Source organism: Crinia signifera, chromosome 6 (genome assembly GCF_055691185.1).
Source record: "Crinia signifera chromosome 6, ASM5569118v1, whole genome shotgun sequence".
In the NCBI taxonomy this organism is placed as follows: Eukaryota; Metazoa; Chordata; class Amphibia; order Anura; family Myobatrachidae; genus Crinia; species Crinia signifera.
Window position 1 is genome coordinate 142712108 of NC_139222.1, and position 25058 is coordinate 142737165.

The 25058-nt window shown below is 43.1% G+C and overlaps 1 protein-coding gene across 12 annotated transcripts in view; it reads right to left on the minus strand.

Annotated features, from left to right (window-relative positions):
• TANC2 (tetratricopeptide repeat, ankyrin repeat and coiled-coil containing 2) overlaps window positions 1-25058 on the minus strand; it is a 454397-nt gene that overhangs the window by 105766 nt on the left and 323573 nt on the right. The gene's annotated exons all lie outside the window — the stretch shown is intronic.

Here is a 25058-nt window from a genome sequence, read left to right on the forward strand (position 1 = left end):
ATATCTGTCTCATATCTATATCTGTCTCATATCTATATCTGTCTCATATCTATATCTGTCTCATATCTATATCTGTCTCATATCTATATCTGTCTCATATCTATATCTGTCTCATATCTATATATATATGTGTACTATCACGGCTCCCATCTCATCCCATCTCATTGCATACCATAAGGCTTAAGATGGTATGCAATGAGATGAGATGTGCTGCGATGGGACCCGATCTTATACAATTTAAAACTGTATACCATTGTATATGGCATACGATGAGATGAGATTTTAAATTGTATAAGCACACTAATGGGTGCTTTCAAGGTCAATTGACCCCCCTATAAGATTTTTAATTGTATAAGCACCCTAATGGGTGCTTACAATGTTAAATGCACCCCCACGCCACCCCCACTATCAACGCCAACCCGAAACGTGGCGAGCGCAGCGAGGGTACCTTTTCATACCCCCACTATCCATGTCGGCGTGGAGTTGATTTTATATAGTGTGGCGAGCGCAGCGAGCCCGAAGCATCCGCTCGCTGCGCTCGCCACACTATATAAAATCAACTCCACGCCGACATGGATAGTGGGGGTATGAAAAGGTCGGAGGACGCGTACCGCTGCGCTCGCCACGCTTCAGGTTGGTGTTGATAGTGGGGGTGGTGTGGGGGTGCATTTAACATTGTAAGCACCCATTACAGTGCTTATACAATTAAAAATCTTATAGGGGGGCCAAATGACCTTGAAAGCACCCATTAGTGTGCTTATACAATTTAAAATCTTATCTCATCTCATCTCATCGTATGCCATTGTATGCCATTGTATGCCATATACAATGGTATACAATTTTAAATTGTATAAGATCCCATAAGATGGAAATCGTGGGAGCCGTGATAATACACAAGTACCATATATATATATATATATATATATATATATATATATATATATATATATATATATATATATGCATGCGCAGCATGGATGGTGTAATGGTTAGCATTACTGCCTCATAGTGCTGGGTTCAAATCCCACAAAGTAAGTCCGTTCGAAAACAAATGCTTTGAAAGCTAGTAAGGTAGCTAATGTGAGAGAGAAAGGGATGTAGTTTCACTTGCTGACAACAAATGCCAGTGTTTCGGTGACACATAGACACTAGACATATATACTGTATATAGATGATATATGGCTGGGTATTAACAAATATATAAAAAATAAGCACTTTATATCATAGAAAGTAACATACATGATATATTCTATTAGCAGAAAATAATTACAATAGCTAGCTATAACTGCAGGTTTATAAGTATAATCTGCAATTATTATTATTTTTTCAACACTATTTTTTCATACACTGTGTTGTGCACTAGCATCTGTGATGACACCTCAGGAATTAGCGTTAGCTCACATTTCATGTACATTTTAAGATATATGAAATGCCCAGACTTTATGGATTAAAGAAGTTATTCGTGTATAAGCATGATTTGCAATTAACCAATTTTTCTCACTGTAGGACATTTAAGGGGTTATTTCTCATATCACAGAGTAGAGACAGTTGTAGTACTAGTAACCAATCAATTTTAAATAACATCCTGGAAAATGAGCATTAGAAGCTAACTGGTTATGCTGCTTTCAGACCGCAAAACCTGCTTTAGACCAGGTATTTAAAACGGGTCAGAGGGAGTTTACCCCCTTTCACACCGCATCTAAATACCTTGTCTAAAGCAGGTTTGCGGTGTGAAAGCCATAGTGAAAAACGGCTCAGTCCTGCTCCCCAGTGCACTGTGGCTGGTCCAGGCTGGGGGGGGGGGGGGGGGGGGGAGGGTGTGAGGGGGGGAGAGAGGCTGCCCGCAGGTCCTCACGCAAAGCTGATTAATTTAGTGTGGGGGGGGGGGGGGAGGGGGGCGCGGAGCTATGAATCAATTGTTACAGAGGACAGCTGCCCGGTCCTCCAGCCCCACGGCACGGATCCTACCTGGGCAGCGCAGCGGGTCCCTGCAGTGTATGTTATATCAGTGGCGTGGTCCCTGCAGTGTATGGGAACTAGTAGCTGCAGGGACCCCGCCACTGATATAACATACACTGTAGGGACCCCCTGCCCCCAGCGCGATTATTCCCCTCCCTGCGCTGCCCAGGGGGGGAGGGGGGGAGGAATCCCGTTTCAGATCCGTTTTGACACCAAAAAAACGGGTCTGAAACGGGTAGGACCCTGCTTTTTTTGACCGTTTCCAAAAACAGTTTTTTTGGAAACGGTCAAATCACTTTGCACCTTTCAAACCGCACAGATTACCATTTCAAAAGTGTTAAAAATCGGCAAAATACAGTTTTTTTTAGTGCGGTCTGAAAGGGGCATTAGTGCTTTCTCTACATGTTTTGTTAAATAGCAACCTTATAAATGAAATGATTCATGGTGTCTAGGACTGATTGGGAAATAATCACATATAATAAGGCAGTTTACAACCCTTTCCTAAATCTAGCCTTATGCACAATAGGAGTGTCATAAGGAGGCTAATTGCTAGACATTAGCCACCTTATGACACTCCTCCATGGAATCACCCGGCCACCCTGGATTGCTACAGGAATCAAATAAAAATAATCTGACATGTAGTGGGAAATATGCCACTTGATCTCCTGCACTTTCAGGAAACTCAGCTTATACACCACTCCCAACTATACAAATACATTCAAATTCGCCATTTTGTGAACTGCCTGTTTCCAACCACTCCACACTGCCACCTTTCAAATAATGTAAATAATAAATAGACCTATACGCTATATAAGATACTGTAAATAAAGGGTCGACAGTCATTAGGTTGCTACCATTAGGTCGACAGTCAAAAGGTCGACATGGGTTTTTTCACTGTGCTATGTTTTAGTGTCCATGTCAACTGTGTCAGCATTCAGATAAAAACAGTGAAAAACCCCATGACGAACTTTTGACTGTCGACCTAATGCTTGTGTCGACCTTGTCCCACAATGACCTAGACCCATGTTGACCTTTCATCATGTCGACCCAATGACTGTCAAGCAACATGCTGTAGACCTAATGATCCACACACCCTGGGAGACGATAGAGATCAATGCATTTAAATGCTTCATTAGTGTTGCAATTAAAGAGAACTATTTTAAAGTCTATTACAGATGGAATCTGGTCCTAAATCAGCTGCAATTTATGCTGGAGGCAATGTGGCTATTTTGGCACATTTTTAAATATCTGGAAAACTTGACCAAAAGAGGTCTCTATATGGTATATGGACAACCCTCTTGTCGCATCCCTGTTGCCTCCCCTCCAACTTATTAATTTACGCCTTGCCTTGGACTGCCACGCAGGTACACAAATAGGCTGATCCTTCACATTTCATGTGCAGATAAATATCACATGGCTTGTCGCTGGAAGCAACCATAACCAACAACTTCTACAGAACAGAATATGGTGCATAAGCAAAGTGGGGTATATAACTAATCTCCAATCTCCAATACAGTTGAAAAATGTCATGCCACCTGGCATGAATGATACGCCAACATCAATGACTCCCGCCCTCCAGTTCTATTTGACCCCTTACAATTGTATTTCTGTTGCCACACTCAACTTGCTTTTTCTTCTGCCTCACTTACTCCCACCACTTCTATTTTTTCTCTACCTATCTATCGATCTATCATTGTGCCCCCTCTGCTCTGCCACCCTTTCCTTGCATACCTATATTTTATTGTTTGCGCTCTTGGATTCGACGTTTAAAACAATAATAAAAAGGTTACAACAATGTAAATTTTAGTATACTTTCTGAAGAACATATACATGAATCCATCATATTGGATAAACTAGTGACAAATCTATCTATATCACAAAACTGATCTTGAGCCCTGGGAATAAGGTAGAGACTGCTCCTGTACATGGCTTGATAAAACTTATGATCCAATTTTCTCTGTCGTAAACTGCAGTGTCCGGAATAGGAGTGTCTGTTTTGTAAGCCTCTCTGTCAATTTATGTAATTCTCAGAAAGAACATACAAAAGGTAATTGGTAGATGTATGTGCCTTTGTTGCTTGGTGTAATGGATCGTATTGTATTGTTACATAAATAAGCCACCAAGCATGTACAGCCCCTCCCTTTATATGATGAAACAGCAGAGATCCAAATCTGTAGTATAGGTCTCCAAATTGAAGGTTTGTCAGACTCCATGGCTCATAATGCTCAATCTCCCCATCAAGATTAACAGAAGTTCTATATAACTGCAGAGATAAATATACAAGACCAGAGATCATAGCATGGCGTTTGGATGATAAAGAAAAGCTGCTTTTGAGGCATGATGTGTGTAGATGGGGTGTGCTCTGGATGGTGGGGACAGCGTATATAGAATTTAGCTAAGCTAAAATGTATAAACTTGGTTGTACAATATCAGTTTGCATATGAAACTAAAATTATCTGGAGAAAGATGCTTCAGCGTTACGGGTTTAACAGAGTGGTCCAATTCAATAAACTGAAATTGGATCAATTGGAAGATTCAACTTCATTGCAAGGCAGTGGTTCCCAAACTGTGTGCCTAGGCTCTCTGGGGTGCCTTGGGTTGGTGGACCAGGATCAATTCATATTATTTATGGTCAATGTAACAGGCAAAACCAGTGCTTGTTGCTGTCAATCATAATATATGTGGACAAACAGAAGCAAACCCTGTCCCTCACCAGATAACTGTGACATATAAACACAATGCACTTCATTGAATATTAATTTTTCTGAATTTCACGATAAGAAGCATTTGGCCTAGGGGTGCCTTCAAAATATTTTGATGCTCTAGGGTGCCGTGATTCAAAAAAGTTTGGGAACCCCTGTTGTAAAGGTATTTCTGAGGTGTCAATATAATGTCTAAACATGGAATGGGGGGGGGGGAGATTCAATTAAAGCTGCACATACTACAGTACATCTACGACATCTGCTAAATTTCCGCCTAGAAACAAAATAGTTTACAGAACCATTCAAGGGGCACATCACCACCATTGCTATCACCAGCACATTGGGAAACACCTTTTTACAGGGGAATGCACCTTCAAAATAAAAGTACATTTTCTTTGGCACAAGATTTAGAATGTAAGCTCTAACGAGCAGGGCCCTCTCTCCACGTGCGCTTCTCTTAGAAAATATCTCTGCCCCTGTTATAATTGCATCAGTGTCCACTGTTGCAACTGTCTTTTTTATTTACCATGTACTTGTCCTACTTTGCATTTGTACTGTAAATTACAATCTTTCTTGTATTGTTCTTTACTCATCTATGTATTGTGAGGCGCTGCGGAACCCTTGTGGCGCCATATAAATAAATGATGATAATAATAATAATAGGGCCCTCCTACATTGACTGTCTTTAAATACCCTGTTTGTTGTATCACTGTCTCCTTTGTAAAGTGCAATGGAATATGCTGCGCTATATAAGAAACTGTTAATGAATAAATACTACAAAAAGCTTGTCATATATTCCATTCATTTATAGCCAGAGGAATCCCCCTATATGTCAGTCCAACAAAATAATGGACCGGACTATACACTGACAATGTTGCCTGTATACAAGGTTTTTCCCTCACTTTCAGCAGGCAGTGCTCGGTGCCTCTGTGCACAGGGCAAAATGTATTGAAAAACACGTCAAGGAGCATTTGATTTGAAGTTGGATGTTAGAGAAGATAGTAGCTTGCAGTAAGAAAGACATGTCTGAAATATATTTTATATTATACATACAGTATACATGACCCCAATAACTCATCGCTTGGCAACATTTAACCCTTTGTTGCTCAAATTTGTTTTATAAATCCAAATAAAAAAAAAAGTGTAAAAAAAATATTATATTTCCTAGATAAAGGTTAACACTACAGGTCCTTGTGATAATTAAAAAAAAAATGTTTGCTTGGCAATCTATTTTCACAACAATTTTGACAAATTCCCTTGGCACTCAAAGGGTTAATGCATTTATGATTTAATTTTTTTGGGTACTTTAATAGTATTATAATCTTGGGTACGTATAAGAGACAATTTCTAGGTTTAAATATAGCACTTTGATAAGATATCATACATTTTAAAGTACTGTCCTCTGCTATAAAGTGTGTGTGTGTGTGTGTGTGTGTGTGTGTGTGTGTGTGTGTGTGTGTGTGTGTGTGTGTGTGTGTGTGTGTGTGTGTGTGTGTGTGTGTGTGTGTGTGTGTGTGTGTGTGTGTGTGTGTGTGTGGTCTCTGCACTCCTAGCGTTTGTAAATTTGCAATTCTGCCAGGTGCCTTTGAGGGCAGTACGGATGGTGAAATGGTTAGCATTACTGCATCACAGCGCTGAGGTCGTGGGTTCAATTCCCACGATGGCTCTAGCTGTGCGGAGTTTGTATATTCTCCCCGTACTTGTGTGGGTTTCCTCCGGGTACTTCGGTTTCCTCCCACAATCAAAAAATATACTGGTAGGCTAATTGGCTCCCAAAAAATTAACCCTAGAATGTCTGTGTGTGTACATGTGGTAGGGAATATAGATTGTAAGCTCCACTGGGGCAGGGACTGATGTGAATGTTCAAATATCGTCTGTAAAGCACTGCGGAATATGTATGCGCTATATAAAGAAACGGTTAATAAATAAATAGATGGCAATAGTATAATTTAGAGTTAAAAGGCGGCACTCTTGGGCTTTCAATAAAGACAGACCTTCACAGGTGTTATGTGAATAACGTTTCGGTTTAAGGATAACCTTAGACACATTAGAACCCTATCTACACAACACATTTGTTGGCAAGCTGCTCAATCAGAGGTGATGTCATAGAACCCTATCTATCCTGACAAACGTTATCATTAAACTGAAATATGGATTCACCTGATACCTGTGAAGGTCTGTCTTTAATGAAAGCCCGAGAGTGACGCCTTCTACTATATATATATATATATATATATATATATATATATATATATATATAGAACAGTTATTTATATAGGCACACACATGTTCTTCAGCGCTTTACAGGGAATATTTGAACATTCACATCAGTTCCTGCCCCAGTGGAGCTTACAATCTATGTTCCCTACCACATGTACATGCACTCATTCACTTTTAGGTTAATTTTGTTGAGAGCCAATTGACCTACAAGTATATTTTTGGATTGTGGGATTAAACCGGAGTACCTGGAGTAAACCCACGCAAGCACTGGGAAAGTATACAAACTCCGCACAGTTAGGGCCATGGTGGGAATCTATGGGTACTATAGAAGCTTGCAAGAAGCATATAATATTATGGATGTATTTAGGAAGTCATTAGATGGTACATCCATAAGAAAAGAACTGGGGGCTTCCTCTTATACAAAATATTAATAACCCCAATGTAAGCTTTGGTATATTGTATTGATGTGGTTCATATACTTGACACCGCTCAGCCAGCAATGCACCATATTCTAGTTAGTGATGTGCACCACATTCCTGTATTCCACGTTCACAGTTTACAAATGATAGGATGACTTTGTTCCGTGCCCGGTATATGATATGTGACAAGCGTCATTAAACTCTAGTGTAGTAAATGTCTCAATCATCCTCTATTTATCTCATTTGATAGGGTTGGCGAAGCAGATCTAGGAAACACTGGCCTGTATGAAGACCTGGCAAAGGCGGCTGTCATGTCTGGGCTCGATAACATTCAGGAGTGTGGCTCAGTCACACAGGCATCTGATGGGCTGTGAAAAGCCAGTGATTACTGCAGAATGGTGCTGGGGTGAGTACGTGTTGTATTGGCTAAAGCTAGAGACATTGCCAGCTCTCTGGGAGAGGCTCATGTCCTTCTATGACCTTTCCATAGCAACAGGCTGTGATTTGGAATGGAGACCCCCTCCTTTTCTTTTTCCTTATCAGCATGGCATTGGAACTTCTCCATATTATTGCTCATCCCTTCATAGCTGTGATGTCTGTGCTCACTGCAGCTAGGCATACCAATACAACAGGGATACTATTACGCCACTGATAATCTCTGTTGTGCAACACAACACAGGAGCTGACAATATTCGCTGTCGCAGGTGAGGCACTGACATTTTACTCCTCAATACAAATGGGTTTATAGCTTTGGCAAACGAGCGCCTCAATGATAAATGCAATATTGTAAACATGCAAATGAACACAATTCTATATGTATGAATCGTGACAATCTATTTTTATAGTCAATGCTGCCTATACAATAAAGATTGTGATTTACAGTACAATTGCAAATTAGGACAAGTACATAATAAATAAAAAAGACAGTTGCAAGTGCAAAATATCCATGTACCAGAGCGGAGCTTAAATATATATATATATATATATATATATATATATATATATATATATATATATATATATATATATATATATATATATATATAAACAAAATAGAGGAAAGGTGCGCTCCATGGTGCAGGTAAAAGATTTTATTTTGGAGACAAACAAATATACTCCGACAAGTTTAAAAGGCAAGTGCTCGTACCATATACAAACACGCTGTGGGCTGGATACCACATGAGATGTAAATAAATACCACAGGCAGAGCTGCTCACAGGGGAAACCTCCAGACAACCGAATCCACCGGAATCAGGGACGCTGGATTGCGCCGTATGACATCGGGAAAGCTGGAGCCGGAGGTACACGCAGGAGAGATGCTGGGATGTGTGTAGACGTGGGTGTCACAGGCCACGCCCTGTGACACCCACGTCTACACACATCCCAGCATCTCTCCTGCGTGTACCTCCGGCTCCAGCTTTCCCGATGTCATACGGCGCAATCCAGCGTCCCTGATTCCGGTGGATTCGGTTGTCTGGAGGTTTCCCCTGTGAGCAGCTCTGCCTGTGGTATTTATTTACATCTCATGTGGTATCCAGCCCACAGCGTGTTTGTATATGGTACGAGCACTTGCCTTTTAAACTTGTCGGAGTATATTTGTTTGTCTCCAAAATAAAATCTTTTACCTGCACCATGGAGCGCACCTTTCCTCTATTTTGTTTCTAGATTGCTACATCCTGACCCTGGATGATATTACTGGAAAGGAAGCTGCAGTCCATAAACTTTTGGGACTTTGGTGATATTTCTCCCAGGACTCTGAGAGAACTGTTTATTGCTGGACTTGGTTACTAGCGCTGTTTGCACCTATCTATATCATATATATATATATATATATATATATATATATATATATGGCAAACTAGTATTATACAGTTATACAGTGAGGTCATTATACAACCATATAGAAAGAAAAAGTAGTGCAATAATGTCTAAATGTACATACAAGAATGTATTTCTCACACAAATAGATTGTAGGCTTGTGAACAGGGCCTTCCTATAATTGACTGTCTGTAACTACTTAGTTTGTATAATCACAGTTTCCAATTGTTAAAGCGCAATTTACTTTTCTGCTCTATATAAGAATACAGAGAGCATCCTACTGAACATTACAGACCAGAGGGGCTTACTTACTTCTTATGGTTTCTTTTTTTTTCTTGGGACAGTCACAAAATTGTAGGAACTGTCCCAACACTAGTCCAATTTCGACCATTTTCTTCAGATTCAGATGGATCTGCGAGACCAATATGATGAAAACAGGCCAATTCGGACCTCCCTCCTATGCGATGCGTGGCGCTGCTCCAGATGGGTCTGATCGAAAGATACTTGGTGCAGCACCAAGGATCTATCTGATCTGAAGCCATCTGGGCCGCATCGGATGGGTTTTGTGTACACTCCTGGACCTGCTTTACTTTACACTGTATTGGCTATCAGCCCAGCACCCACAGCCCAGGAGTGGTGGGGACAGTCCCGGGCCCTCACCTCTGGCCCTTGGGTGAAGTGGACAAATCAGATGTGCTTGACAATACGTCACATGCAGAAGGACTGCATGCAATGTATCGGAGAAGTCAGAGCAGTGTATTGCCAGCTTAACCCTTTACTGACTTTTTAAAGTGGCCCCTGCTTCATATATCCCCCATAGTAGCCTAGCCTATCAGCCTATTATATTTAAATATTGGATCAGCTATATCTGATCAGATCTATCTCCAGTGAATAGAGTGAAAACTTAAGGCCCCCATACACTATGCGATTTTGGGACGATTTCATCAGATTTCGGCACTTTGGGCCGATAACCGGGTGAAATCGCCCCAAAATCGCAGGTGTGTGATATATGATCCGATCCAATGCGCGGTCCCGTGCGCATCGGACCGGATCAGGGAGGTCGGACGGTCAGCACATAAGATCATCCGACCTCCCTGTATGCTATGCATATGCCTGCCCACCTGACAGGCATATGCATGCAGACACCGGGGGAGCACGGCGGGCAGACACACTGACCTGGCCGGGCATGCTGTGATCACAAATAGCAGCGCTGCCGCTACGGGACGCACAGTGGCGGCTATTAGATTTTAAAAATACCTGTCAATTGACAGGCCGTTCTGTGATTGGCTGAGAGAGTGGCCGGTCATTTGACAGGTATTTTGAAAATCGAATAGCCGCCACTGTGCGTCCCGTCCCGTAGCGGCAGCGCTGCTATTTGTGATCACAGCATGCCCGGCCAGGTCAGCATCACTCGCCGCACCCAGAACCCGCCGGGAACTCATTTGAGAGCCGCCGCCCGCCCCCACTACTGCCGCCGCCCGCCCCACTGCTCCTCACCGCCCTGCAGCTCCCCATTTGTTTTACATGTGATAAATCGCAAGCGATTTATCACATGTAAAAACTGGCTCATCAAGTGCCAAATTGTATGTGAGTCTCCCGGGGAGCTGCCGGGCGGCTCACATGAGAATTGGGTCCGACTTGTCCTAAGGACAAGTCGGCCTAATGTATGGGGGCCTTTAGCCCTGGGTCAGATCAGATTCCTGGGAGAGTTCAAGGGAAATCTGAAGATATGTCTGCAGAGTGGATGGGGGCCTTAACATTTCTCTGAATTGATATTTATTTTGTTTTTATTAATAATACCCGGTGAAATACACAAAAACAAGGTGTTTCTCAAGAAATACCATTTTAGTTAAAATAAACAAAGGTACTTGTGTATTATCACGGCGCCCGATTTTAATACGTACGCAAACGTAGTGAAATCGCATCGCATGCCATTATTGTATGGTATGCGATGCAATGAGATGTGATGTTACCTGTTATAATGGCATTTAATGTGCTATACCATTAAATTACATACTGTATAATGTCATTTATTTCATTTATTTGATCACCCCCCCCCCCCCCAGTATCCACGTCATCCCTAAGCGTGGCAATCTTAGCGAGCCCCACGAAGGGCGGCGGAACGCGTCTGCCCGACCTTTTCATACCCCCACTATCCACGTCGGCGTGGAGTTGATCTTATATAGTGTGGCGAGCGTAGCGAGCCGCCGAGCCCGACCGTGGCGAGCCCCGGAAGGGGACGCGTATTATGTTACATATATTACGCATCCGCTCGCCACGCTTCAGGCTCGGTGGCTCGCCACACTATATAAAATCAACTCCATGCTGACGTGGATAGTGGGGGTATGAAAAGGTTGAGCGGATGCGTTCCGCCGCCGCTCACCACGCTTCGGGATGACGTAGATAGTGTGTGGGGGGGGGGGGGGGGGCTAAATAAATTGCATTACATGTCATTTAATTGTATAGCACATTAAATGCCATTATTATATGTCCAATCGGAACCGATATCTGATCGCATCACATGCCATACAATAATGGCATGCAATGCGATTTTTTATCTGACCCGATTTTTGTAATGTATTCACTGACAGAGAGCAGTCAATACATTACATAGGAATATCGCATATCGCATTCCATACAATAATGGCATGTGATGCGATTTCACTACCCTGAATAGCCCACTACGCAAATGCCGTAGTGGGTGCCGTGATAATATACAAGTACCCAAACAAAAAAAACATATATACAAGGACAGAAAGCTGGGTGTGAACAGTCAAACTTTCAGATTCCACTATGCTGGCTTGCAGTAGCCCAAACACTGCTTCTGGATAAAGTTTATTCAAGTAAAAACATAGCTTGAAAGGTAGAATGAATAGTAATAAAGGACAAATCCTTTATATAAAAAAATAAAATAAAAAAAAGTTGAATTAATGCAAATATGTATTTTTAAATATTTTGGAATTTAATTTACAAAGCATCTAGAAATGTAGGATTAACATAAGTGTTAACTCTATTTCTGTTATTGCATTAAAACGGTTGGAATTTTATGGCTACAAGCCAGAACATAATAGGTATGATGGTAGACATTAGAGAATGCTTACAAAAGTCTGTGCAAGGTGCGGATAAAAGGGGTCCCAACTATAAGTATTTGGGACTGACCTCTCTAGTTTTCAGTTGGCAGCTTACATATGTATCATGTACTAGTCTTTGTGTCCTACACACATTTGTGGGTGGTCCACCACATGTTGATGGTCTCTATATGAATTATGATTAAGCTTGTTGTGTAATATGTAACACTTTGTGGGCTGCCACTGTAGGCACCAGCGATGCATACCGCTGGGAGCTTCTTACTCAATTGTAAGCAAGTAATTCTCATGGAGGAGGAGGAGGAGGAGGAGGAGGAGGAACACACAGCTCAGTTAATGTGAGGGAGGGGGTTGCTCATTACAGAAAGAGGATAATCCATGTGTTCATGTCCTAAAGCATAGAGCCTTTATATCTACTGTACAAGGTACTTTGAGCAATTCCCTTTAAACAGAGTAGAAAGAATTTTAGGTGTATGTCACATGACCACGTCCTCCAGTCATCAAAATCTACTATCATGTGAACAATAGCATTCACTTCTATAGTATCCTGCTAAATGACTAACAATGGTTAATAAAAACCTATAACGGATTCAGAGGGGTATTCAATCTCGGCCGTTAATTCCTCTGGTGGAAATAGCGGCTGTCGCCTATTAAATGCTGCAGTTTCTGACGGCATTGAATGGATTCAGTATGAAATCCCGGCGGTCGGGATTCTGGTGTTCAAAATCCCGACGCCGGAATCCCGACCGCCGAATTCGAGAAGGGGGGGAACGTGGATCACCCCCCCTTGCGGGCTCGCTGCGCTCGCAACGCAGCGGGCCCGGTGCCTTGCTACGCTCGGCACGCTAATATATTCTCCCTCCAGGGGTGTCGTGGACACCCACGGAGGGAGAAAGTGTCGGGATTTCGGCGGTCGGGATTCCAGCGTCGGGATCCCGACCGCCGGGATTTAAACTGCATCCCCATTGAACAGTTTAAAAAAAAAAAAAAAACACAGATCAGACTATAAAACAAGTCTCATCTGTTTTGTCGGAAAAGGCAAAGGCAGAGGATTGCTAATTTCTCAGCCATTTTCAACAATCCACTGCCTTTTTCGCCAAACCTTGGACTTTTGGACACTCAACAGTCAGAACATGTCAACTGTCAAGTTGCAGTCAAGCAGACCAAAAATCTGTCTGGGATCACGGCTGTCCGGATGTTCTGACAGTCGGAATCCCATAATTAATAGCCTCATTTGACTATATTGCTGGACAATAATATTTAGAGAGAGGCAACAGGGCATTGATGGACCCTGGATAACAGCTGTAGTGGTGGACCCAGTCACTTTGAGATATGGTTCTATACAAAGTTTGCTCAAAGAGAAGTACAATCCTGCTGAATTTTCTGCCATACTTCAGAAAGACCGGTCTACAATCATGATTGTGTCCAATTTCCCTTCAATTGTCCTTGGTAGCTTTTTGGCACGCAATGTACTCACAATCTGTCATACAATCCGTCATACAATATATCTGCTGCATGATTGAAGCTTCATTTAAAGAGGGGGCTGGCCTACTAGGATCAAAAGGATAGGTGTACTAAAAATCCTTTTTTTTAATTTACAGGTTTCCAGCAACTACCAATCTGCTCACATCTGATGTGTTATGCCATTATTAAATAGCCCTAATGAAGCAATCCTCTGAAAACTGCATAAGGACGTCCACGGCTCTCTTCAGCCGCCCGCCCGGAAACTTCTGCGGCTCCCAGCATATACACTGCCACAGGATGCCCGGAAGCTGCACCTCTCTTGTCTGCTAGTCAGGGAGGGAGTGTCACATGACTAATTTTATGAGCCATCTAATGACAGATTGCATATGCTTAAAAGCACATGCAATCTGCTCCCAATCCCAACCCCAACTGATCTGACGTGCAGCACGACCAATCCTCCAATCTCCCGGGGCCGGGAAATTGTGTGATTGTATGATTGTGTACACACGATGTGCACACAATCCATTTTACAATCAATTGAGATTGTATGATTAAAGGTGGCCATACATCAGAATGGCATTGCACCTAGTCTTTGGGGTGCCAAATATATAGAAAGTGAGCAAGGTATGGCTTTAAGATTTTGGTTTGAATTAGGATCCTGGTTAATTTCCCATTCTAAATGTGGAAGTAACCAATCACAGTACTCTTCTCTATGACCACATCATTCACCGTACCATCCAGCTCCCAATGTAACTGAAAGGGGTAGGGTTTAATAATGTTAGTCTAACACCCCTTTAAAAAGGCTTATGTTATGTTATATTGATCTCACTTCAAACAGTAACCTTTAAGACCTGGGTTCTGGTGTTCCATGGTCAAAATGTGCTGTGACAGAAGCTCAGGATGCAGTCACATGCAGCAGTGCACCATTTTTCTAAAAGGGATTGCGTGCTGGGGGGGGGGATGCATTTTATTTTGGGGCAACCCTTCTTCCTCCACATATACTCTTGCATCCCACCTTTACTAAGTAGCAGCTAATATTAATAGTCCCGCTGGACTGATACAGCGGAACACAGAACCCTGGCCAATAATAAATTGACAAAATGCACCATGCCCCTGTGGGGGAGCCCCACTGATCCAGTCTTCACTCTGCGATCCCCAGTGTTCTGTCAGTGAGAAAAGTTGAGGCTTAGCAATCACCACCAGTGAATAGAGCAGTACACATGCATATAGCATATATTCACAGTGAAGGGAGAGCTTGGGGGTCACCCAGCATCTCTTTGAGTCCAGGGAATGCCCCCATGTGCCTCTTTGACTGGCCATGCTCCAAATTAGACCAGCATGCAGAAGTGCATATTTCCCCAGAAGGCACCCTGCCTGCTGATCGCTTTACAGCAGTGATTCCATGGGCCAGATGTACTAAGCTTCAAAAGTGATAAAATGGAGAGTGATAAACAACCAGCCAATAAGCTTCGTGTCATTTTTCAAACCCAACCTTTGACATGGCAGTTAGCAGCTGATAGGCTGGCTGTTTATCACCATCACTCTCCATTTATCACTTTTTGAAACTTGATACATCTGACCCTATATCTCAGGAGCATTACTAAAGGTCAATTTTGATTGTTTTGACTCCATTTCAAATCAATAAAAAATGAATGTAAAATATCATCTGTTCGTAAATGTGTGTTTTAGCACTGGAAGCCCAACTTTGAAAAAGATTGATTTTAATCGCTGTCAGATCGACCTTTCTTAAATATACCCCCAGGTTTTAAAGACATCCATGGCTCAGAACAGATAATTAAATCATACTGACTGATGTTCATATGAAGTCTCCTGGACTGATGTCACCAGAAAGATCTCTCCTCTTCTGGATATTATAGTGTTCACTATAAAACAGTGGTTCCCAAACTCAGTCCTCAAATGGTCCTCGAGGACTGAGTTTGGAAACCACTGGTTTATACAGAAAAGGATGGATCATTCAGAACCAGCAGTAAAATGAGATGGGAAAGTCAAACTCCAGCTCAGTATGTCTGTCTGAGTGTCTGTCTGTCTGGATCATATTAATATAGTGTGGCTCCTGAATGAACAAACTGTGGCTAGAATAGATGGACTGCCAGCTGTGATTGACAGCTGGGTGGTAGAAAGCAAACACTGGTTTTGCCCGCTAAATTGCATTAATTGGGTAGTATGGGTGTTATCCTCTTTAAATACAAGTCCTAGTGATGACATATATTGCTTGGATCCTGTTTTCATGAATCCAAATAATTAAATAAATAAAAAATGTTAGAAAAGCCCAGTGCTTTGGCAAAGGCTTTACACGTGTAATTACACAGCACTGTATATGCATATTAGCTTACATTTACATGAAGTCACATTTAAATAAAAGATGCCATAAGTATTTGGAAGGGCCCTATTCCTGAGAACTCCTCTGTATTGTCAGTCTTGTAGCATTTCCAAATTCAAAATCACTGGGAATTATTGTACACAATGTAAATGTCAGGAGTTGATTGGTTGGTACTGTATCTCTTGGTCACTGAATATCATTACAATGTACCATACAGGGACACCCCACGCCAACAATTTTAGGGGTGTGGCCTAGCGCAAAGGGGCATATAATCGCGATCATTCCGCAGGGCCATGCCCAGTTTTCGCCACTGTTTGGGCATGGCTAGTGGGATGCTGCTGACCATGCCCCCAGACCCTCAAGATATAAACTAATGCATTCAGTATCCAGGCGGTTGAGATGCTGGCATTCATAACACCAATGGCAGCATCCCGACTACCACCATGAGACTGCCGCTGGTATCTCAACATCGATGAGAATGCCAGTGCTGTAATCCTGACTGACTAAATTTAAGCATGTGGGGTGGGTTAGGCTGATGAAGGCTGCAGATAGGGAGGGTTAGGCATTTCAGCCCTGATTCTGATCTGCTTGGTAAGCTGCGAAGCAGTTGTTGCGCCACCCCACCAATTTGCCGCCGCCGTATCCCCTCAAAACCATGAGAGGGGATGGGTTATTAAAACGCATTCCCTCGCATGTGCCAGCTGCTGGAGAAATTAATTCTCCAGGGCTCGCAAATATCAGTCATTGGAGACTGACTGATATTTGCAGCCTCTGGACAGAAGACTGAGCTTGACGTCAGTCGACCACCCCCAACACAAGCGTCAATCCCGCATTTCCATGGGGATGTCACCGACCAGCCCCCCCCCCCCCCCCCGTGTGAGCGCCATGCCGACAGTGCAATTGATTGTGCGCATGCGCATGGCACAACCATCAGTCTCCCATGCGAAACCGCAGGGGACCGAATGGATTACAATCAGGGCCTTAGAGATTAGGATAGACTGCAGGTGGTGGTGGTGGAGGGGGGGGGGGGGGGGGGTAGGTTGAGACACTAAAGGGGAGGGCTAGGCTGAGGGGAAGGAGGGTTAGGTTTAGGGGGGCAGGGGGAGAGAAAGTATATGTACCTGTTTTATTTATCATTTCACAAGTTTTCTAAATAAAGTGGGTGAAATAAGAAGTCGCTATTTATTTAGATGTCATTTACAAGAGCGGTTACACATATGAGCACCATTGAAGAGGGGCACTATAAACAATAGTATTCTTGCATTAATAAACCACAGCATATATTAGGATTTGTTATCATCTCTCATTAACCCACGTGGCAGATAATAGCAGTAATCAAATTCACTGATCAAGTGCTTCATTCCACTCTGTACTGTGCTACAACAAATCAGATGCACAGCTACATATAGAAGGAAGCCAGTGCCAGAGAGCTTACAGTCTAGTAGTCCCTTTAGAGGTTAACACAGTGTTTTCTGCATGCACAAAGCAACTGCAGCCCTTATTATACTAATCTCTGCCCACTCACTTCTTTTACTGCACCAATAATTCCACCTACATCTCATTCCAGTCTTCTCTATATATTCCTCCCCCTCACACTCACAGGGCCTCCATTCTAGTCCTGACCTAAAAATCAAGACCCCAAGGGTAAGCAACCAGAAATACTTGTCTACGTAAGCTGACTGATAACATGTTACTTCTGGTGCCCTTGCTTTGTAACAACTTCTTAATACTACTACCTGCCATCTTTACAGTCGTGTCGAATTTACACATTTTAAAAGGGTAGATGATTCTATTTCCTAAAGATACATTTTTTTTGCTCATGCCAGAATAAATGTGCTACATGTTCATTCTGCAGTTGTTGAAGCTTGTGTTGCTTTTGTCCTGCACACTCAGTGGCTTATCGTTCTTCACTGTGTCCTGAAACATTAAGCAGCCTTATTGTCACTAATACCCCTTTTACACCAACGAAAAACCCAGGTCGGACCCAGGTCGGACCCAGGTCAGTGTTGGTGTAAATGGGACCAACCCAGGTCCATTGACACTGGTCTCCTACCCAGGTCCTGACCAGGGTTGAACACTGGTCGGACCTGGGTCGTGAGCGGTGTAAATGGTCCCAACCCAGGTCGGGACATCTGGGTAGTGCTGAAAGGATACGAGAAACATGGGACGCCTTTCCGTAAGTCAGTACCATGCGTTACACAGTGCATTGCAGCAGCTGAAGACAGCAACCCGTGCGGACAGTGCACACAGGCTGCTACCTGGCACTCCACAGGTGGACCTGCCACAACCCTATCTGGCACTATGATGCAGCGCTGTCAGGCAGTAGTGGGACCAAGAGCTTAAAGGAGGAGGGTGCGTGATGTGCCTCCCACTCCAGTGACTCCATTTTTTAAGGGATATATACTCTACCTACAGAAATCATTTATGTTTGTTTTGGGGGGGCTGGGGGGAGGGGTATGGATTGTATGGTCGACCTAAAGATTGTCGACAGTCATAATGTCGACATACTGCAAGGTCGACAGGTGTCTAGGTCGACATGGGATAAGATCGACAGGTCATCAGGTCGACACAAGCATTAGGTCGACATGGTCTAGGTCGACAGTCAAAAGGTCAACATGGGGTTTTTCACTTTTTTTTTTACCCGAATGTCGACATAGTCGACATGGACACAGTTTTAAGTGTCCATGCACTCGGCACACTATTTTATTCTCCCACAATGCCCCAGTGCAGAGATGGCTAACCTTGACACTCCAGCTGTTGTTGAACTACACATCCCAGCATCAGTTTTAGCATGGCCAAATAGGAAAACTGTAGCAGGGCATGCTGGGATGTATAGTTCAATAACAGCTGGAGTGTCAAGGTTAGCCATCACTGCCCTAGTGGATATTAGGGCATGAAATACCGCCTGTCGGTATATGTCGGCTCATTAAACAGTGAAAAATCCTATGCCGACCTAATGCTTGTGTCGACCTAATGACCTGTTGACCTTGTCTCATGTGGACCTTGCAGTATGTCGACCTAGTGGTGTCGTCCTAATGACTGTCGACCATCTTTAGGTCGAACAACTGACTGCTGCTGCAGGGGCAGAGGACTGGGGGGAGCACATGGGTGATGCTGGACTTTTATACTGCTATGTGCGCTTCATCACTGAATATTACTTTTTGACAAAATATTTTGCTAAATAAACCAACCAACATTTTTCAATGCTAACTTTTCATGTCTTTTAATTTTTATTTAAATCATTGAGGGAAGGTTGGCTGGCAGTTTATCAGTCCTAAAATTGACATTTTTAATGTCATCCATAGGGAAAAGCAGGGCTGACCCAGGTTCAGTGTAAATGGTGCAGACCCAGGTCCGACCCAGGTTGAAGTGCTGTGTAAATGGGGTATGAAGCAGGGTCCGACCCTGGAAACTTCCGTGTTCAAAGACCAGGGTCCGACCAGGGATTTTGGTGTAAAAGGGGTATAATTAGCTCAGAGAGACTGCAGTAGGCCCCTAAGGCAAAAGAAGCGATATACATCACCCAGCGACACCCGGCTACTGTGTTGGGTACTGGGGAAACAAGCACCAACAATTATAAAAGGTATCCCAAAATGTGTACTACAACTAGAAATCTATGTAGATACAGGGAACATCATTTGTTTACTGCAAATACAAAATGCTGTCCCATGCATATCAGATCAAAGCCGGAGATAATAAGCGCTGCATGTAAGATCTCCTGGTCGGACCACCTCCATTCAGCAGGGAACGGGGATTGCATGCGATACATCACATGCAGAAGGTCCCGGGCAGCTGAAGGGGGACTTGATGAGACTTCTCAGAGGGGAGAAGTTGTATAGTGTATGTTAACCTTTTCAAAAATATCAAATCAGTAGGATCTAGAACATCATTGTGGAAATGTGGGCAATTCACACCTCAGTGATGTCATATTTCTAGTTATTTATTTCCAGTTTCTTATATAGCGCAGCAGATTCCGTTGCGCTTTACAATAGTAGACAGTGATAAAACAAACTGGGTAACAACAGACAGACTTGGAGGTAGGAGGGCCCTGCTGCAAGCTTACAATCTATAGGGACATAGGAGGGAAACACAAGGAGAGGCACAAGTAATACAGTACCATAGCAGTCCCACCAAGTTACAAGTCCAGAAGGGAAGCTATATAATACATAAGTGCCTCAGAGGGTTATGCGTGTAGAACTTAAATATGATAGGCTTGCATGAAGAGGTGAGTTTTCAGGGAACGCTTGAAAGTTTGGAGGCTAGTGGAGAATCTTATTGTGCGTGTAAGGGCATTCACATTAATATTGTCAATATTAATAATGTCAATATGACAGTGTCTACATGGTCACCAAGACTGTGTTAACAGTCATCACAGACATGAACAACATGTACTTGATGGCCCAGTTGTCACTTACCTGTAGTGACAGGTGGTCACGACAGCTGTAGTGGCATCTTCTGAGACCCTGGTGGTCATGTTAGCTGGACTTCCAGCAAAGACAACTAACAGAGTGGTGGTTTGGATAAGAATAAAGGGGCGTGCACATGGGGAGATTTGCTGAGCATTCTGGGTGATGTAAGATCGCTCAACACACAGCAGGGCCATGCATCGCTATCGTCATGGTCCTATACATGGAGTGATGTAGGGGCATTTTCTAAGAGATCCAGTAACACCCCTTTTAAACTATCAAAAACAACCCAGGATTTTGCATGAGGATGCGCATCGACCTGTGTTTTTTGCTAATGGGAACCCGTCCCAAGGCAAAATATCTAGGGGCAGTGGAAACTGTTAATCTGGGTCAATGCTCTCAACTCCCAGCATGAGCCCAGGGCCCGCCTCCTGATGACATCTCCCGCAAGGCATTTTGCTTGGTGGTCCGACTAGTGGAATACAAAATCCCGGGTGCCTAGGCTTGCCTAGTGGAAAAGGCCCTCAACTAGCGCTGTGTGTAGGCCCCAAAAGACTAAGGGGGATATTCAATCTCCAGCGAGCACCTTCCGTTGGGGAGATGCCCGCCGGGCCCTATTCAATGCTGTCTTCCCGACAGCATTGAGCATTGTATCTCGGCAGAACGAGCCCGATAGCTAGCGGTCGGGCTCGTTCTTCCGAGAACAGCCGGGAAATGACGAGCTGTCGGCTGCAGGTCGCCTCTTCCCAGATGCAACTCGTGGCCACGCCCCCTTCTCGCCCCCAGCAGGCGGGACATTGAATCCCACCTGCATGTTCTGCTGACCGAGAATGGGACTGGGTCACGGCGGTCGAGCAAGCTCGACTGCCGTGACCCTCACATTGAATACCCCCCTAAAACTTTATTATCTGATGAGATAATGGATTTAAAAAGTTTTCTGTAAACAGATAACATAGATATGTTAATGCATGCAATAAGCCATCTAACAAATGACATTGAGGCAATGTGAAAAGGTCTGATGATACAAATGTTGAAGATCACTACAAGAGAGGTTGCATTACAAAGGAATACAGGTCTCAAGGACATTAATGTTCTGCATTAGAATATAGCAAGCCCTAGAAATATACACTGTCCCCAGTTTAGTTAGTTATCTAATGCCTGTTTGACATTCATTGGTCACATGATGTGACAGGAGGGCCTCTGGATGGCTCACAGACAATGTCTAGGTAGGCATTCAATAAATCGACACCAAAAGGCCAACGTGCACTAGGTGTATACTGACAAAAGATTGGCGTGCTCTAGGTCAACACTGACAAAAGATTAACATGCACTAGTCGACACAAGCAAAAGGTCTATAGGACTAAAGTTGACATGAGTTTCTCTAGATTTTCCCCCTTTTTGGGGGACTTTTTCATGCTTTACCATTCATGCAGAATCAGACTTGGAAAAGTAAAGTGGCCGGAAGCATGGTGAGCAAAGCGAGCCATATGAGGTTATGCGCTACACTAATTGGGGGTTCACGTGCTGAGGTGTCGACATAAACACGAAACACACCCCACAACCTTTTGCTTGTGTAGACCTAATGCATGTCAACCTTTTGGTGTTGTTGACCTAGTAACAGTCTACCTGGACATTTGTCTACGAGATCAGCAACTCCCTTTAACAGATTACCTGTCTGAGGTAGGGATAGAAGCAACAATAACAAAACACGGTATCAGTGCTGCTATTAATAACCACAACAATATTTAATAAAAAGTTTAAAAACACAAAACATACACACATAAAATCAGAATAAGTAATATAAGGTTGGACACACTATATCAGCAATCAGGATCCTGGCACATCTCGGGTTATATTTTTAACCTAACCCCCCCCCCAGACTGCTCATCCCCCTGATACCTAACCCCTGTATGTAGTTCCAGCATGGGTCCGGGATTCTGTCCATTGGGATCCCGCTGTCAAGATCCTGACTGCCTGTATTTTGTCTGTGTTGTGCAATTCCAACTATTACTATATTGCAAAATGTCTATCAGAATGGTACTTAAGAAAATAAAAGCAAGATCTTTGTTTTTTTGTCTAAAAGCATTGAGTTTGAAGTGTCCTGATGTCTCAGAATTATAATAACATTTCCACTCCTATCACTAATCTGTTTTGAAACATTGCAAAAGGTATATGAAAGGTAAGGGACAGCAAACCTCAAAATACATTTTGATCAATGTACAGTGTATAGTAGCTTTTTTTTGTATTTCCTGCTATATAAGCATCAAGTTACTATTCAAATAATTTACCTGGAGTTGTCCGCATGCTGTTCTCATCTGCTTTATAACTATACATAACAGCACGCCCTGCCACAGTTTTAGTATCCCTTATAGGAAAACTGTGGCATCGTATTGTGGGATGTGTAGTTCCAAAGCTGCTGGTGTGTTCTGGTTTAGAGCATTATGGGGCTGATGCATTAAACCACAAAAAAACTAACAGTGGCGAAATGGACCAATGAAAAAGTTGCCAATAGCAACCAATCAGCTTTGAGGTAGCATTTATCAAGCATACTCTATAAAATGATAGGTAAATGTTGATTGGTTGCTGTAAGCAAATTCTCTGGTCCGCCCTTCTTGATAAATCTGGTCCGCCCTTCTTGATAAATCAACTCCTATGTATCACAACACAACTTCTTAAATATAAAGCCAATGTTTATGTTGCGTGTTACGGGCATTGTAAAATCTAGACGACCAGTCACTTGAGTACCTCACTGATAAATTGTGGCAGAAGGGAATCCCAGCATAAAATGTAATCTAACCCACAACACATAATTCTTGAGGTCATGTTAAGAATAAAGAAGTTAATGTGTGAACCTAGAAGCAATATTGTGCATAAAATCATGTAAAGTTAGCCCATTAGCTATACATTGGTAGAGGCAGCCATTTTGTGGGTTATAGCGCTGGCCAGATCATGCGCTCCAGCCCGCAGGCTCATCCCCAGGAGGGACTCCAGTCTCGCGCCCCCCCACCCCCCTGTCTCACCCAGGAGATGGGGCCTCTGCCCCCAGGAGACACTGTGGCATGGAATTAAGCTTAGGGAGGGCCCAACTACATCCCCAGGCCTCACTAACTCTGCCCACCACCGCCACCACCACCCATGGCTCTCCCTACAGGAAGATTCAAGATAGGGCCGCAATGGCTGCCTAGGAACTGTGCACTCTTTGTGATAACTGTACTGTCTCTGTTATAACTGTGCTGTCTTTGCTCATACTGTTACCTTATACTGTGCTCATACTGTCACCCACCTGGCTGCTGCAAAGACCAGTGGCGCCGCTGATGGCTGCCTAGGAGCTGTGCAGCTCGGCGGGTATGTTTTCCCTGTGTGATAAACTGTACTGTCCCTTCTTATATTGTCACCTACCTGGCTGCTGCAACGACCAGTGGAGCCATGGATGGCTGCCTAGGCGCTGTGCAGCTTGGCAGGTATGTGTTACCTGTGCGATAACTGTCCCTGCTCATATTGATATCCACTTGGCTGCTGCAACGACCAGTGGCGCCGCTGATGGCTGCCTAGGCGCTGTGCAGCTCGGCCAGTATGTTTTCCCGCGTGATAACTGTACTGTCCCTGTTTATATGGTTACCCACCTGGCTTCTGCAACGACCGGTGGCACTGCTGATGGCTGCCTAGACGCTGCGCAGCTCGGCGGCATGTGCCCCCCAGTATGTAATGTCTTAATGTAACGTATGTAATGTCCCTTCATCCCTGCTTGATGCTGCACTGTAATACACAAAAAATGCCTAGTTTGCGCTAGCACACATGGCCAATAAAGTTGATTCTATTCTATACCAATATTCTGCCTATCAATTCTCTAGAGAACTGCCAGGCTGAATACACAAAAAAATTGGTACAGCCTACAAAATGGCAGCGTACACTATTTTTGGTTATCGGTTTGCGGGTCATTTTTTTTTCTTTTCATTTTAATGCTATTAATAAATGTAACTAGTATTTGCATAGTAATAACATAAAATGGTTATAAAACTCAAAATGACTGCACTGTAAAGCCAGGACTCCCACTGTCTACAATGATGTGATATTATATAACCATATCATTTTTATTTTTTTTACAATATCAATATATAGAATGTAATTTGCAGACTCATTTGCTGGTATCCTTTTCCTGGCCTCTGTTTTCTGTACCCTTGATATTTTTAATAGCTTCACACTGTAAAAAGCAATGCAAAATAGATACTGAAGGCAGCCATTTTCTTCTGCTGTAGACAGAATATGTATTAGTTGGAACGCTGCTTGCACTTGTCTTTTCTAATACAATTATTGTCAAAATCTCTCTATGGAAATGAACAGCATTGAAGTCAGAGGCCAAAAAATGGCTATTTATTATCACTAATTATATGACAATTGCAACATGTACAAATTGTCACAATAACACTGACACACATTTCAGTTAATTAAAAATACTTTTTCTTCTTGAAATATGTGTAGTGAATCGCCAGATAACAGCAACCTAAATCATAAATCACTGTCATCAGTTAATTTCTTGGGGGGGAAATACACAGGCCTACTGGAAAGACAATATCTTATAGATGTCATTTTTTCTTAAAATAGAGCAAAGATACAGAGCAAGAACGAAGGTTATAATTCAGCCA